The sequence below is a fragment of the Meleagris gallopavo genome, chromosome 3 (assembly GCF_000146605.3).
Source record: "Meleagris gallopavo isolate NT-WF06-2002-E0010 breed Aviagen turkey brand Nicholas breeding stock chromosome 3, Turkey_5.1, whole genome shotgun sequence".
NCBI lineage: Eukaryota > Metazoa > Chordata > Aves > Galliformes > Phasianidae > Meleagris > Meleagris gallopavo.
Genome location: NC_015013.2, coordinates 53,105,748 through 53,121,874, shown reverse-complemented (window position 1 = coordinate 53,121,874; position 16,127 = coordinate 53,105,748). Strand labels below are relative to the sequence as shown.

The following is a 16,127-nucleotide window of genomic DNA, read 5'->3' as shown; positions in this document are numbered from 1 at the left end:
AAAGTATCTCCTATTTAATAATTTGTGTGTGAGAGAGAGAAGTAATATCCCCACTTACAAGTTTTATTGATTTTTTTTTTCATTAAACACTCAGACCTTCCCACCTACAGGTGCTAACAACTAGTTACTTTACTACAAATCTCACCACTCTATGCTACCCCTTAAAACCAGGAAACTAACCCAGTTTAGGAAAGTCACAAGGCTAGACCACACATTTTAGAGAGTTCTGAAAAAAAGGTTAACTAGTTGCTCTGAAGAGAGATTTGGAGAACTGAAGACATGGACAGCAGCAGCATTGTGAAACATCAAGGTTTGTTTACTGATTTAATAAGAAAACAGTGTTAATCTCTCATTTATTTTTTCATTTATTTGAGCTGGCACTGTCTTTGCTGAGTTGCTATACAGTTAACACAGACTTGTCCACTGAAACGTACCCACACTAACAGCAACAGATGAGCATTCCTGAACTACTTTGCAATGAGAAAGTATGTACTTTATTGGCCTTATCATTGATAAGACATTGCTCATGCCCTTCTATCACTCAAAACACAAAAATATTAAGTGAAAGTCAAACTGAAGCCCCAAGCAACACCAAAGGCATTACATTACACATTTAGTTGTTATCCCAGCTATCTTTAAGGTATCTATCAAAGCCTCTCAGGCGGGCAGAGACAGATGAGCAACCACAAGACTGCTCTGTTCCACACCCTCCAAGCTCTTTTCTACAGCAGTATGAGCACAGTACCTGCAGCCCCCTTATTCTGCAGCGCTACAGAAGCTTGACTAGTTCTCTCTCTACTTACCATGGGGGATAGATGTGGATGACATCCTGTGGCCTACTCTTCAGATGAGCTGCTGTCTCTCTTGCAAAAAGGACTTTGATTATTGGTTCTCTTGTATTGATGACAAGGTCTTTGGATGAAATGATAGCAGGAGACTCTTCCAGCTGCTGGCAGATGGCAACTTGTATCATACACTCCTCAAACATTTCTAAGATCTTCACAATTAAAACACCAGATTTATCTGCAAATTTAAAAAAAAAAAGAATGCAATATTTGGATAAGGAGAAAAATTCTGGCACAACGAAGATGCATATTCTGCACTCTCCTTTTCTTTCTGATCTGCAAAAAAGCCACACATGAGCATAACACACCTAAATGAAGTTTTAAGCAATCACACCATGTTAAAGGTAAGGAGGTATTTGCCCTCCAATCTAAGACAGCACCCATTAAGTACAAAGAGTCTAAAAGCAGTGTTCCATATTCGGAGACAATGTGAAAAAACACAGACTAAGATATATATATATATATATATATATATATATATATACACACACACACACTAAAAGCAGCTATTGCAAAACTGGTTATCCATTTTATCAGTCTGCAAACAGGAGAGAAGCAACATTAACATATACCAGCATTCCCACAGTTTGATTCTATGCACTTCTGTCTATTTAAAAAATTACTTCTAGCTCCCTTTGCAGTCTGCACAGATCTACTCAGACAGACATGGGTCTGTTCCTTTCATGTAAGATTTATTCTCTTTCTCACCTAACTCCACTCCAATTTGCACTCTGATCACTGGTGTTGTTGTCCACCTGCTAAACGCTGCTATCATTAGTGGGGAAAGGCACGATGCTATAGAATAGGAGCAGCAGTATCCCAATTCTGCTGATTTTGATTCACAAGTTGCATTTAAAAAAACACAGTATCCCAAGAAAAACAGCTGATATAAATTATCATCTTCCCACAGCAAAGAAGAAGCAGGGGCGGAACTGTGAACATGGTACTGGAACTTAACAGCAGAGCGATTTACTTGCTTATTTTAAGGCCCATTTCACAATTGTGAATGTTTTATTGGAAAATAAGTCAAAATATTTTAGTTTAAGTTTATGAGAAACTTAAGAACAAACTAATGACCCAACCCCATAGGAAACCCCAAACCAAAGAAACTGGGTTCTAAATCCTTTCAAATTTATTTAATATGTTCAATTCTATAAAATACATATATATATTTTGCCCATTTCATATTTCCATGTCTTTATTACATTTTATGCTAGAACTGAAATAAAATCATTTTGAAATATAAAACCGAAGTTTTCTCAAAACCACTTTTCTGTAAGCCAATTTTTCATCACACGCAACATGTTTCTGCAAAGCATTGTTTCTCATGGACTGGTATTTTCCAGCAGGATAAAAGGTTCCTTCAGGAATTCCCCCATGCAATATATGTCAGCCATTTCTGTCCAAATCGTTACAGCTTGACCCTCCTTCTCCAGAGCTGCAGAGCAGGAGTAAGAGAACTAATGCTTTTTGCCAGATCCTTTTTGCCAAGTACTTTGAGATCGACTGATGAAGAGAGATGGATGCCACCACTATCAAACCTCACCACTATCACCTTCTAAGGGAAAGCTGTAACACTGCACTGTTCCTCCAAAGACTCTGCTGGCTAAAGTCTGCTTAAGCGCAGACTGCTCAGTGTGAGGGTGGACTCGTTTTCTATCCCTAAAGGCAAGGATTTAGAATATTCACACTTGAATTACACTTTGCCTGACTAGGTCCAATTGTAGTGCTCTGTCAACCCCCAGTCGTCTGGCACGCATAAACAAATTGTCCCAACCACAAAAATCTCAGCCTCCCAAGTAAGCAAAGTAGGTGAACATGTACCTCTACTCATACTCTACAATACAAATTTTCACCCACTTTAAAAAACAAATGACAAAAAAGTCAACGTCAATGACGAAGCACACCAGCAGTCTCAAAAATATATATATAAAAACATCCAAGACCTTTTCATCACCTCTGAACAATGCACTTCTCATGTGCAAAATTTTATGACAATTCTTACTGATCAATGATGTATGTGTAACGTTAATTAGTTGATAAACCAGCTTGAAGAAATCACTGTAAAACAGAATGACAACTTAACACTTTTCTTTACAATATGCCAGATTAGAAAACAGTTAAAAATGCTAGGCATATCAAAAACTTCATCTATACAAAAAACTCCTTAATGGATCTTGGATAAAAAGCCCTACAAGGACACCGGCATCTCTCGCAAGCCAAACTTGGCCCAAACTCTAGAAGCTGATACTAAATGAAGCAGAATGCCTATGCAGTAAAAGCAACACAACTTCAACAACAATCCAAGTCTCAAACTTGGCACACGTGCACACTCTGCAGAACCACAATCTATTTGTTTATTTAGATACATGGAGATAGCTTAATTTAATTGCTCAAATTATTATTACTGCTGATGATAGAATGCTTTCTCGAACAACATAGCAAAACTTTTTGAATTCCTGGCACGCGATGAAACATCAAAGTTCAGAATGTAGCTTTATTTTCAACTCATTTGGCTCCTGCTTTGTTATGCCAATCAAAAATAAATCAAATGTGTGGTTGCAAACTGAAGGGAGAATTTGTGGGTGAGGAGATGGGCTGGATCACTGCAATTTCTACAGCTTCTAGAGGAGTTTACTTGTTTGTTCACTTGTGTGAAAACCTCACCTTATAGTTTTGCAGTGTCCTCTCTCACCCTTGGATAATTCACAGAAGTTCTCACTTGATAAATTCCCTTCATTTCACTCACAAAACAATTACATCTAAGAAACTGAAACCTTCAGATGCATGGTTTTCATGGCAGGATCCAATATTAAAAACTTTTGAACAGTAACTGCGGTGCAGCCCTGCCATTCCTACACTGCATATTTCTTCATGCCTTACTCTGCTGCCTAGAGCACACAGATTTCCTTCTTCACCGCTACTTTTTTCCAAAAATTAGTGAGCTAATCCTGCTAACAATAAAGTCACTGAAGCATAAGAGCGGATACTAGGGAAAGAAGAGATGAACAACATAAAGGGGAGGGCATGAAGGGACAGAAGGACAATTGTTAAATGCTCTTTCCAATGACAGACCAACCAGGCTGGATTAATTGAGTTTGACTAAACCTTGAGGCTGTATATTTGCAAATAGTATCCAATTACTTCTCATCCCCTATAATGTCCACGTTGGACTGTCCTTGAGAAGCTTCTTTGGGACCCAGAGAAGGAATAATAACTACATGTACCTATGGAATGCTCATTTCAAAAACTTCAATTTATTCAGATGAAGGTAACCTTTCTTCTCCCATTAAAAGGAAAGTCACTGCGCACATTCACAAAGAGTGAGTACACACCTGTCTGGATGCATTTAAAAATCCTTCATTCAAGCACCAATTCGAGGACTGCTTAACAAAGTCCACCTTTGGTGCCAGATGCCTTTCCAACAGCACCTCGCAGCAGTCTCCATGCAGTTTGCGGAAAAGTTAGAAGACATTCACTCATACAGACTTAAGGGTCATTTGAAGCATCTGGACCCAGATGCTTTATTCACTGCAGGGGCACGAAGTGTAAAGTCAATCCCTGATACATATAGCTTGAGATGTCATGAAGGGAGAGAAAAGTACTGACATAACTGGTTGAGTATGGACTTTGAAGGTGCATTTAGGTTGTACAACTTGCTTCCTCTAAATGGCACCATTTAAAAGGAGAGGAAATCAGCCATCAGAGCTCGTAACACTCCCTGAATGCTAACAATTTGCATCAAGACCAGAAACCTACACAAACAGATGCAACATGATAGCAGTAAGTCATCCAAAAGGCAACCAAGTCCTCCTGTGACCAACAAGAAAAAAAAATCAAGTACCAATGATAAGCTGGGTCAGCTTTCACCTGAAACATCACATCAGCCCTTTGCAGAATGCTTCATCATGATAAGTGTCAATCATTGGATGGAAACCATTGCTAGATGAACTGTGATGAAACAAATGAATTCCTCCAGATCTCACAAATGTGCAGACCTAGTGAAACCAGCATGACATGCTGACTGGTGGTAAGAACAAGCCTTTTAAGCAGGGAAGTAGCTCTGGAGAAGCCTCTCAATTATTGACAAGGGCTTCCCTCACTTTGCAGGCAAGAGCTGGCTCTGACAAGAAGGCAGTCAGTATCCCCAGCATAAGGAGATGCAGCGTGGCCCCTTCAGAACACATAGGTGGAATGATCTTCAGATTCCTCAGAGACAGACGAATAAAGCATCCAGAACCAGGCAAACAGGTCATCAACATCTCATTATTGAGTGCATGCTGCACTCAAAAATCTGCATGGCCACCTGAAACATGGCTCGTCTTTCACTCCACTGTCACCACTGCTGAAATGAACCACCTTCCACCCCAGCTGTGGCAACATCCACTGCTTGGTCACCATAAACATTCAGCAAGCATTAATGACAGATGCCATTTTTTCAGCATGGAAGAATTCAGTTCCATACCTTTGCTCTATACACACTCCCATGTCAGACACCATAGTGTCAGGCTGCCCCCCTCTGCTGTCATCTCTCACATGGCAACAAAACATTACAAAACGTTGGTGGGAAGGTTCAACCTTTACTGCCATACCACCATCATCTGCCTCTGCTGTCATGGGACAACATGATAAAATAGGAGGCACTACTTTCAGAGCAGCCCTCATATGTGCTTATAATATGGAGCTCTTTTGATCACAGGTTCACAAAAGCAACCAATAGCAGCTTCTTGGTAGAAGGAGAAAAGTTATTCAGAACAACAAAGAATGTAGTTATCCTCTCTGGATCAGAAAGACCTCGAATCAGAGATCTGTGCAAGTTAAGATAATACACTGGGAGAGATATCATGAAGTATTATTTTTCCTAGGCATTCAGCAAGCTCTTGCCACTGCCAGAAAGAGGATTCTAAACTAGGTGAATTTTGGGTCTGTCCATTTAGCAAATTTGCTCTCATGTCTCTAGTTAATTATTTAATTTTAGATGACCTCTGGGACATTGGTCTCTCACTCCAATGTGAAACCTGGACATGAGGTAGCTCAGTTCATCCATGAAGTTATTTCAGACATCTGGGAGATGAACAAACCCTGCTAAGTTCCTTTCATTTGTTTTTTATTTCAGTACACAGAGTGATGCTGCCCTTCAGTATATATATACCATAAGAACAAAACATGTTTTAATACAACAATGTGGCAGATGTTCCACGTTACCCTGAATTCCAGAAGGATTAAAAATAAAAGATTCTCTGTTCCTTTGGAGATCATGGACCTCAAGATGTTAAACATTTTAAAAACTTGAGCATTACTCCACAGTCTGAGTGAAGGCCCACAACAATTTTCAGGCCTAACAAAATAGCATTACAGATGCATATATTTAAACCACAGAGCCACTCCAACACTGAATGAACACGAAGGATGCACTGGCCATGCCAAGGCAGCTTCTAGGGGCATTAAGAAGAAAGCTAGTCTGTTTTCACTCTTAACAACCAAAGAGAACTCTTGAGAGATGGAAAAAAAACTGAGGAGAACAGTCATAATAAATAGAAGGAAAATGAAATTACATTCAGACATTGTCTTCAGTGCCCAAAATACAACTCTGAAGTTTGCTTTAATAATGCTGTAACTATCAATGAGATAAAAAGAAGTTATGACCTCTTGGGGACCGCATATTTTGTTGTTTTTACTACACACTGATGAGACACTGGACAGACTGCAAGCACAGGGTCCATGGGAATAATGAGGAAAAATACATCAGATATTGACATCAACAGACTACACGCGGTTTCATGTTGCTCACGTGAATTTTGCTAAAACATTATTGTTCAAATGCCCAAAAATAGCTCCTAGAGCCCTGAATGGAAAGCCCTCATAAGAAACAGGTTCTCTTCATAGAAAAGTGACAGAACCGTGGTAGTGGTCCATACAAGATCAACAGAATGAAGATAAATGCATAGGGAGCACAAACTGGAATGTGTAATACTTCTCAGGTTCTGAGGAGAAAGCAGGGTGGAGTTCATTTACTGTGTTCTGCATGATTGGAATGTGCTAGCTGGGACACCCAACATGTCTCTGCGCATGTTAGCTCAAGCTTGTCATGGTTCAGAGAGAAAGGAAGAAGATAGAGCTTCTAGTACCAGGCATTCCTCAGAACTGATGGAACTTTGTGTTGCTTTCACTGTCTGTTATAGAAACCCTCCCCCTCTGGAAGAGGAGGAGAAGATGACTTGTCTCCACAGAAGCAACAGCAACAATAATAATAAAGGGGAGGAAAAAAAAAAAAAGCAGCACCAGCAAGTTCAAGAAAATCTGTGAAAACCAAAACCAAGCAGCATTTACTACTGAATTTCTGGATTTTTCCATTCTTTCATGAGAATTTAAAAATTTTGCAGGGTCCAGGGAATGTGTCTCACTCACAGGATAGAAGGATGTGATGCAACCATCTTCAGTCTGAATACAACAATACACAAGGTAGAAATAATTTTTCACAAAGGTCAAAGTAAGAACCAGTGATGAAAACAATGAAATATAAGCATGAAGAATCTCTAACAACTAGCACCTGTTTGTAGACTTTAAGACCTGTTGTTTACTAAAATATTAAGTAGTGCACAACTCGGCTCCTTTGAGAATTCTGATAAAAAATCAATCTTATGTGAGCATAAGGAATAGCAGAGTAGAAAGCATTATTATTGCAATAGTAAAAAAAAGTCTCCAGTAATAAAGAGCATGCACATCTACCAGTAAGTACACATGTGGGCTTTCACACCAAGCCAGAACAAGAAAGAAAGAGAAAGGAATGCTTTGGAAATTTCTCAGCCACAAGTCTTGCAGTGCAAGTCATATGGATGAAAGAAAAACCAAGTAAGCATTATAAGAGGCAAAGGAAGAGTACTTCAGTACTTTCCTTTAAAATTAAATTAAATAGTAACACTCATACAAGTAGAGAGGGTTTCCCCTTCACATACCTCCGTTCTCCTTCTCCCCTCCCCCAAAAAAAGCACCAAAGAACACAATGAGAAAAAAAAAGACACAAGACAAACTCATAAGAAAATCCAAGGAACTGGGAGAAGGATAATAACGCCTTAAGCCATATTAATCATTGAAAATTTGCTAGAAAATGTTTTGTGCAAAGGCAGACAGGACAATCAGTATTTTTTTCTTACCAGCTAAATTGTCATGATGTACAGCTCTCGATATTAATGATATCATTAAGATATCTGAAGGACAAATGATTTTAAGAAAAAACTTACTTTCACTCAGTTATCAATCACAAATTATATATACGAACTGCAGTTTAGAAGCAGAGTTGTACTGAACCTAATATAACTGGTATTTCTAAAAATTGTGGCCGAAAAGTTAAGTTACACTTATAGTTACATGGCAAGTTCTTTACAAGTATGAACTACAAAAACTATAGGCATTACAATCAGGTCAGTGTTCTATTAATCCTAGCTGAATATTTGTATAAATTTCTAACTGCAAAAAAAAAAAACAATCTTGTGCAATTCACGTTGAGAACAGTCCTTCATATAAGAATGAAAGTTAATTCCTGCATGGCTTGATCAGATCAGATCTACATTATGGAAGTATAAAGTAAACAAAGAAAACTCCTTGATGCCTTGTTTAATAAAGTCAACTAGCATCAATTCCCATAGTAGTCCCTCGGTTATTTTTTGTTTTCAAAGGTATTATTTGATCCTAAGAACATCTAACTTTTGTCTAGCATAGAACTACAGTACTAGCTCCATTACAGAATCATTCTACCTTTAGAAGGACCTTGCTAAAGACAAACCTCCACCCCCATCCCTGAAAGTGTTCAAGGCCAGGTTGGATGAAGCCAGATCTAGTCAGTAGCAATCCTGCCCAAAGCAGGGGGTTGGAACTAAATGATCTTTAAGGTGATGATCCAATGCAAATGATCCAACGCAAGCCATTCCATGATTCTGAGATATTAGACACCCCCTTGGGACACCACTTACTATTTGCAGTGGAAAAATAGCCAAGCCTACATTTTCGGTTCAGACCAAAGTTCTACTTTCATTCCTGTAAGTATAAAATGTCAAATTACAGGCACCAACCAAATGAAAAGAAACATTCTTTTGCTTGGCACCCATTATTGCTCTTTGTTCCACCTCATGCAAAAGACTGCAGGTGTAGGCATAACAAAGTCAGCAATCCAGCATATACCAAGCAGACCCTTGCAATCCAAAAGTCAACGTTTAAAGCCAAGAAACAGCACTAAGATTCCAACATTTTCACAGCCCATACAAAACCATCTGGTTGCTATTCTGAACCATATATGTTATTCTTCCTGGACTGGTAGCTTCTGAAGCCATTCTGAAAGGTGTTTCTCAAAAACACACCATGCATGCATACAATGGAATCTTCCCACATCTATACTCAAAAGAGGCTGCTGAATTTGGCCCAGCTTTAAACATTATACACTCTTTATAAGAACATATATAAGCTAGAGTGATCGTGCATGCCATTATTGTTTCTCGTAAGAAAACACAAATACAGAGAATCCTTGTCTTTTTCAAACAAGTTCATACTCGATTTTTCCCTCACAGTGCTGTGACATGTTCAGGCAAAAAAAAAAAAAAACACACCAAATTTGGCTACTTGCCATTTCTTTAGTTCATATTAACTCAAGACTAATTAAATTAGCAAGAACAAAGAATTAGTAATAACTAGGAAAGCTCAGGCTTTTGTATTTTTAGAAGAATTTTGCATGGTCTAAATTTGCATATAGGAAACTATATTAAGGACTACCCTTGTTTTCTTTGTCCACAGACAAATTTTTGTGCAAGCCTCATCGCATTCAAGCTGCTAAAATCTTTTTCTCCCACATTGTAACTAGTCACCCAAACTGGAAGGTGGGAGAGTGACTCTTCATGTCCTCTTCTGTAAGCCTTTCAGCCTCCCTGAAAATGCACTACTATGCACCAAGTCCTGTCCTCAGCTTTAAGGCTTCACTCTCCTCCCCTCACACGTTACACTTGCTTTTAGTCACTGGATCACTTCCCATCATAAGGAGGAGCAGAGAGGAAGGTGCAGTTCAGAAAAAAATGCCTACAGTTTGGGTTTGGTATCAATTTAGCTTAATTAATGCACTCAATTGTAACCCAATCACACTGGTTCATCCTAAATCTTCATCTCAGACCAATGAATACCAGTTATCTCACGAACTTTAATTCATAATTCATGCCTGTATTTTAAATAAAGAAGTGCTTCGACAGCAACCGCAAGAAAAAAAACACAGAGAAAGTTTTCAGAAGTTACTTTTGAAATGAATCTGCGTGAGTTTGCCTTATGTCTCATTTGTATCTTCTACGGACAGGAGAGTCTTCCAAATATAACTCAGAAGAGCACTACTTTTTCTTCTGCATCATGCAACCCCTATTGAACCAGCCCATGTTGACAGGAAAAAGGGTTGGGTTTTATTTTCCTCTCTCAACTGTCCAGATCTCTTTGCCCAAACAGGAAATTTCACAGGGAAGTTGCAGCACAGAACACTGGGGGGGAAAAAAAAAAAAGCTTGCAAATGGTCTAAAAGCCTTTGCACGCAGTATTCTCCAGCCATCAGCTCGACTGATGAGAGACTTATTCTTACAGCAACTGCACACCTCTCAGCCTCCCTTTTGCATCTTGTGAAGAACAACTAATTCTGGATTTGTGGAGAAGAGTCTGATGCCAATCTGTTAGTTTTAAATCACATAAGCATCCAACTAACGCCACGCAGTGCAGGCAAGCTTCTGTGCTCTCTCCTTTCAGACCTCAGTGATAGCATTAGGTTGATTACAGAAATGGAATTATCCATCAGGAAGAACACAATTAGTAGTAAATACCTTCCCCACAATACACACCTCTGCTGTATGATACCTTTGTTTCCATGTTTGCCTGCAGTTTCAGAAAACTACCATCACTTGAGCAACCCAATACAGGGATAGGCTGCCAAGCATAACACTCCAAAATTGTCTAACTGGGAAAAACACTAATTCTTTTGTCCTCCAAAGTGATTCTGACATAAGTGAGACAGTTCCCCCCACACTGTATTCAGAAAATACAGAAATGCATGCTGCAAAGAAGCACTCTTTTTGGAGGTGCTGCCTCATCCCAGTAGCCAAAAGGCAGTCAAACCACAATGGATACTTACCAAAAGAAACAAACAAAAGAATTTTAAAAAATTAAAGCCAGCCAAAAGGTTTTTTTGGAGGTAATTTGGACATCAATAAAATAGAAAATCAAATAACAGCAAAACAAAAGCAAAACACTTTATACCATGAAATGATTAAAAGGGGGAGAAGAATGGCCCATACTTCCAGAAACAGTTTTCCTGATGACGTAAGTGGAAGGAAGACCTCAAACTGATCTCATTTATAATTGCTCCTCTTTGCTTTAATGATAAACTTCTGTTCTACATGTCTACGGAATACCCAGAATGACTTGACAGCTCTTACAGTTACTTCAATCCTCCACATTAATCTCCAGATTCCTTTGGTAAATCAATCAGTTTGTCATTTGATAAGTTTTTCCCTCTACTTCTGTTGCTGAAATCAGAGGCAGTCCTGGAAACAGCCTGGGTTAGAAATATTACTATGCAAAAGAGAGGGAGATGAATTTAAGAAGAAACTCAGGTTAGTAAGAGATCTCTGGTATGAATCTAAGAAGATGATAGTGGTATGCTTTTGCTTTACTGATATTTCACACTTTCAGACTAGAAGCAATCGTAAGGTTATCTAGTTGCACTACTAAAATTTCAACCATTCAGACTGACACTTGCCAAACCAAACATCAATTTTATTCTGGTGACATCAAACTGTCAACTATTCTAAGAACAAAACTATGAAAAGCTAGTTTTTGCCTAGATGGAAAAATATCCCCAAATATTATCACAGCTATTTTATTGTGAATTTTATTTTCTTCGTGTTTTGGAATAAAGATTGGTAATTGGAAATGAAATTCCTAAATTATGGCATATTCAGCACCTTAAAGAAATTCAGTTGTAAGTTCTGGCAAATGCTTGCAGAGTAAATGAAGCAGTAATTTGTCCTAGAGATTTTTAACTTGCCCAAGTTCTTATGTTTTTTCACCATGACGGCAAAAGGCATATCCCAGAAATGCCTTATGAGACATTCTCCCAAAATGAAATCACCCCAAAGATAAACTCTCCAGAATTTTAAAAGTGTACTTTTCAGTAGAACAACATATTTTTCCATAGCTTTTTTCCTCATAAAATTCTAGCTAATTCTGACTCATTTTCTGACAGAAAAAAAATCTAGCAAAGGCAGATGTTTTTGTTGACAAGTTGGAATCGAAGATCTGCAGAGGTCACTTTCATCCTCTACAATACTGTGATTCTGTAAATATTTCAGCCTAATAGTTAAAGTCTAGCAGACTGGTGAGCAGCCAAACAAGTTCTTGTAATGACACACATGATGTTAAGAGAAAAAGAATATTAGTCATTATGTACTCCCGTTAGCACAGAGAACAGTAAGAAGAACTGCTAAGAAGACAGAGCCATTCAGTATCAGCTTTTGTTCCTCATTTCAGAAAAAAAAGCAGGGAGATGTTCTCATACCACTGTAAGGATGGGGGAGTAACTTTCTATCCATTAGTAACTCAGGTGGAGGATGAACAACTTGCAAAAGACTTGATCAGTCTTCAGTGAGCATGCCTATACCATATTGAACATAGCAGTTCTGAAGAGAGTTGACTAATGACACTTCTTGTTCTCCGATACCGCTTTGTGGAATGCCAAACATATTTCAGATAACTAATTTTATAAGTTGCAGTTTGAGCTTTTCATCAGTGGAAAGCCACAATTAAACAACAGCAGTCCCAGAGGATTTGAGAGTAAACACTATTAAAATTGTTTCATCAATGACTTTCCTTTGGATAGGTAAAAGAAATGAATGGTAACTGGAGAATGGAGACTTGATCTCAGAAATCAACAGCTGCAGAAGTTATGGAATCACAGACAATCATTCTGTGACCAAAACCAAACCAGACCCATGTCCTTACTTAAGTGCCTTGAACACACAGGAGGCCTAGAAGAGGACAGAAGCCGAGCTTCTGTTTTGACAAGACTAACACTGAAAGGATACATACGGAGTAGCTGCCCTCAATTCTAAGACTCTGTGAAAAGTTTGAGAATGTGCAGTAAAGAGCCATGCAAATCACTTGAAGATTGAAGAAAAACAACTCTAGAACGCCTTAAAGAGCTTACCCTGCTTAGTCTATGAAATTTATGAAGCAGCATGATTTTGCTATGCAAGTGTCAGAGAGGGAAAATGCCACATACTAAAGAGCTCATGAATCCAATGGAGAAATGCTTTATGAAAAACAAAAGATGGGAACTGAAGCCAGACAAACCCAGATTTGGGAAACAAACAAACAAAAAATTTGAGTGGAATTAAGGACAACTCTCAAGGCAAATGATAGATTCCCTTATCCGCATGTTTTCAAATTAAGACCAGAAGACTTTCTGAAAAACAAATGGAACATGCTCAGAAACAATTAGTGGGCTTAATAAAGAATAAAAGCTTGACATTTTGTATCCTACAGTCACATACAAACTGATAAAAAAAGCCTCTGAGACTCTATGAATCTATTATCTCCTATGAAATATTACTGAAAGATGGTGCTATCGGTCACTTAGAACTACTTAGTTTAACTCCTACCCCTTCTTTTTGGGAAGAGCATCCCTATAGTTATGTTTCACACTCCATTTCACAGTTGTGTTCGTTTGTCTATGTTTGCCGTCATCCTCAGTTACAGAAATTACCCATGAACATGGGTGTCTTCGAAAAAAAAAAGTCAAGGAAAGAGGAAGAAGTGGCTATAAAGACATTATGGGAGGATGGTTGTACTAGATGATCTTGAAGGTCATTTCCAACCTTGTGATTCTATGATTCTATAAAAACAAAAGAAATGCACGTCCATAAAATAAACCTTGACTTGTATTAACAACTGCTAGAAAAACCATTTTCCCAAGTGTTGGAAAGCAAACAGTTCTAAAGAATCTAGTAGATGGAAGATACTTAAAAGAAGACTTTTACCTTTACATTTAAATGTCTTCGTAACAGGGACACTGCAAACTCAAAAGCATCAAGAAAACACTAAGCCCAATTCAGGCAACATCAAATTATAAACTTCAGTAGTACACCTATGTAGGCCACATGCATATATACATATATGTACTTTCACATACATGTGTTTATATTTCACATACATACATGTACTTTTACATGTGTATGCTGCTTCTTACCTGATGGGATTTTAGCATCTGAAATGCACTGATGTCTCCAAAAGCTAATAGCAGATCTTTCTCTGTTCTGCAGTCGACATAACCTCTCAGCCAGCCCTCCCCTGAAGAGAAGGAAGAAATGCTCAGTTTTGCCAATAATCATATTTGCCAAGTGAGAAACCATAGGACTAATGGAATATCATAGAATGGTTTGGGTTGAAAGGGAGCTTTAAGACCATCTAGTTCTGTCCCCTTGCTATAGACAGGGACACCTCCCACTACATCAGGGTACTCAAAGCCCCATCCAGCCTGGCCTTGAACACCTCCAGGGTGGTGGAATACATATAGTTTGGCCCTTAAAGACAGAAACATACAGTAACATTACATCTTACAGATTAGCTCTCCCAGTTTTTCACTTTCCAGAGGATAACCACATTTCATCAGGAATATAGAATCAGTACACACAATAAAACATTTTCCACTATCTGGGAGTCCATAACCCTCAAGTTTTTAGTTGTGTCTCAATCTTTACACAAGGATTGTAAAGAAAGACTCCCAATTTCTCTGCACTTATCGTGACAGCTAATACAGACAGTTCTGAAGTTGAAACAAACATCCCAAATGGTTTAGTGCAACCACTAGTTATAACAGGTTGGGTTTTTCGTCCTAGATTTGTTTGTCTGTTGGCAAGGAGTGATCACAGAAATATTCTTTTACCCATACTTGACCCTGTGATTCATTTCACAAGCTGGGTCAAGTGTGCAGTTTCAGTGGTCTGAACACTCTCCAAGATGGAATTAATTTGGCATTCCCAAGGTGAGGAGCAGAGGAGTGGCATCTAAACCACACACATTTAAGGTAACACTAAAGCAATTCCTACCCCTTGGATTCCAATCCAAGGTACATCAATTTATCATCTTAAAACAAAAAATATTGTCATAGAAGATGTCCTTCAGTTGTTGCCATGAACTTAAGGACAGTATGCGGGTATTTGTGCATTTCTCTCTGGCTTCAAACAAATTATTTTTATTAAAAAATACATTATTATTTCCTTAACACTAAGTTTCCCCACTACAAGAACAATTTAGTATATTAATAAGGGCTCCCACTAAGCTGCAATGTGTCCTTAGGTAAACTTGGTTTAGGAATCAAAGAGGGAGCACAAGACCACGTTATTTGTGCATATGAATGGGGTTATTATTTTAGAATGTAGTTCACATAGCATGGTAAAGCTGATGCTGCAAATGAGAAACTGGGTGGACTCACACCTGTGAAAACCAACAAGGAGCTGAAAAGGATAAACACTAAAAATCTATGGTTAGAAATTACTAACAGCCATTTCACCTGCAGATAAATCAACAGGCTACATAAAAACAAATTATCAGTCTCAGCTGATTTTCTAGTTAACCAACTATCTAATTTGCAAAACCGTAACTATCTTAAGACTTAGTAGATAGCATGGCTAAACACCTTAGTAGAAAAGACCACAGAATGGATACTCAAATTTAAGAGCCATGCTTTACCCAGAATGATTCATGGAAGTTACATGGTTTACATTATTGCAGCCTCTTCTACAGCTGAGGGGATTCTGGGAAGAGGAAAAACTCTAATTTACTATCTTCCAGAGGAGCCCCAAATTCCCAAAATAAAGAACCCTCTCTCAAAAAGCTACAGGACTTGCTGTACCAAGCAAGAATACCGACAAAAATACGTAAGAAACCTTGGGGTCCAGAGAACTCACAAAAAGCTTAACAACATGAACTGCTTTCAGCAAGAATCATGAAACACAGAGTCATAATACAGGAAAATGCAATGGATACTTCAGTATGCAGCAGGCTCAAGTCAAGCACAACTTTGTACGGGACAACTTGATCAGCTGCTGTTAACATTTTGCTCAGCCACACTTACCTCAAACTTGAGTATTCAAGCATTACTGCACTCCAGTAGCTACGGACAAAAAGCCTCTACAAACACCAGCAACCTGCCCACCCAGTTTTTCTTCTTGCCAGACTGCCATACTCGGCATGATCTACCCAAGCCAT

At 38.5% G+C, this 16,127-nt stretch overlaps 1 long non-coding RNA gene across 1 annotated transcript; it reads right to left on the bottom strand.

The window, feature by feature from the left end:
• Positions 1 to 802: 802 nt before the first annotated feature.
• LOC109367002 lies at positions 803 to 14,206 on the bottom strand. The gene is made up of 2 exons (XR_002113730.1): positions 14,107 to 14,206; positions 803 to 1,023 (listed from the first exon to the last, which is right to left on the bottom strand). It is a non-coding gene; the product is annotated as an uncharacterized LOC109367002 (long non-coding RNA).
• Between the last annotated feature and the right edge of the window lie 1,921 nt (positions 14,207 to 16,127).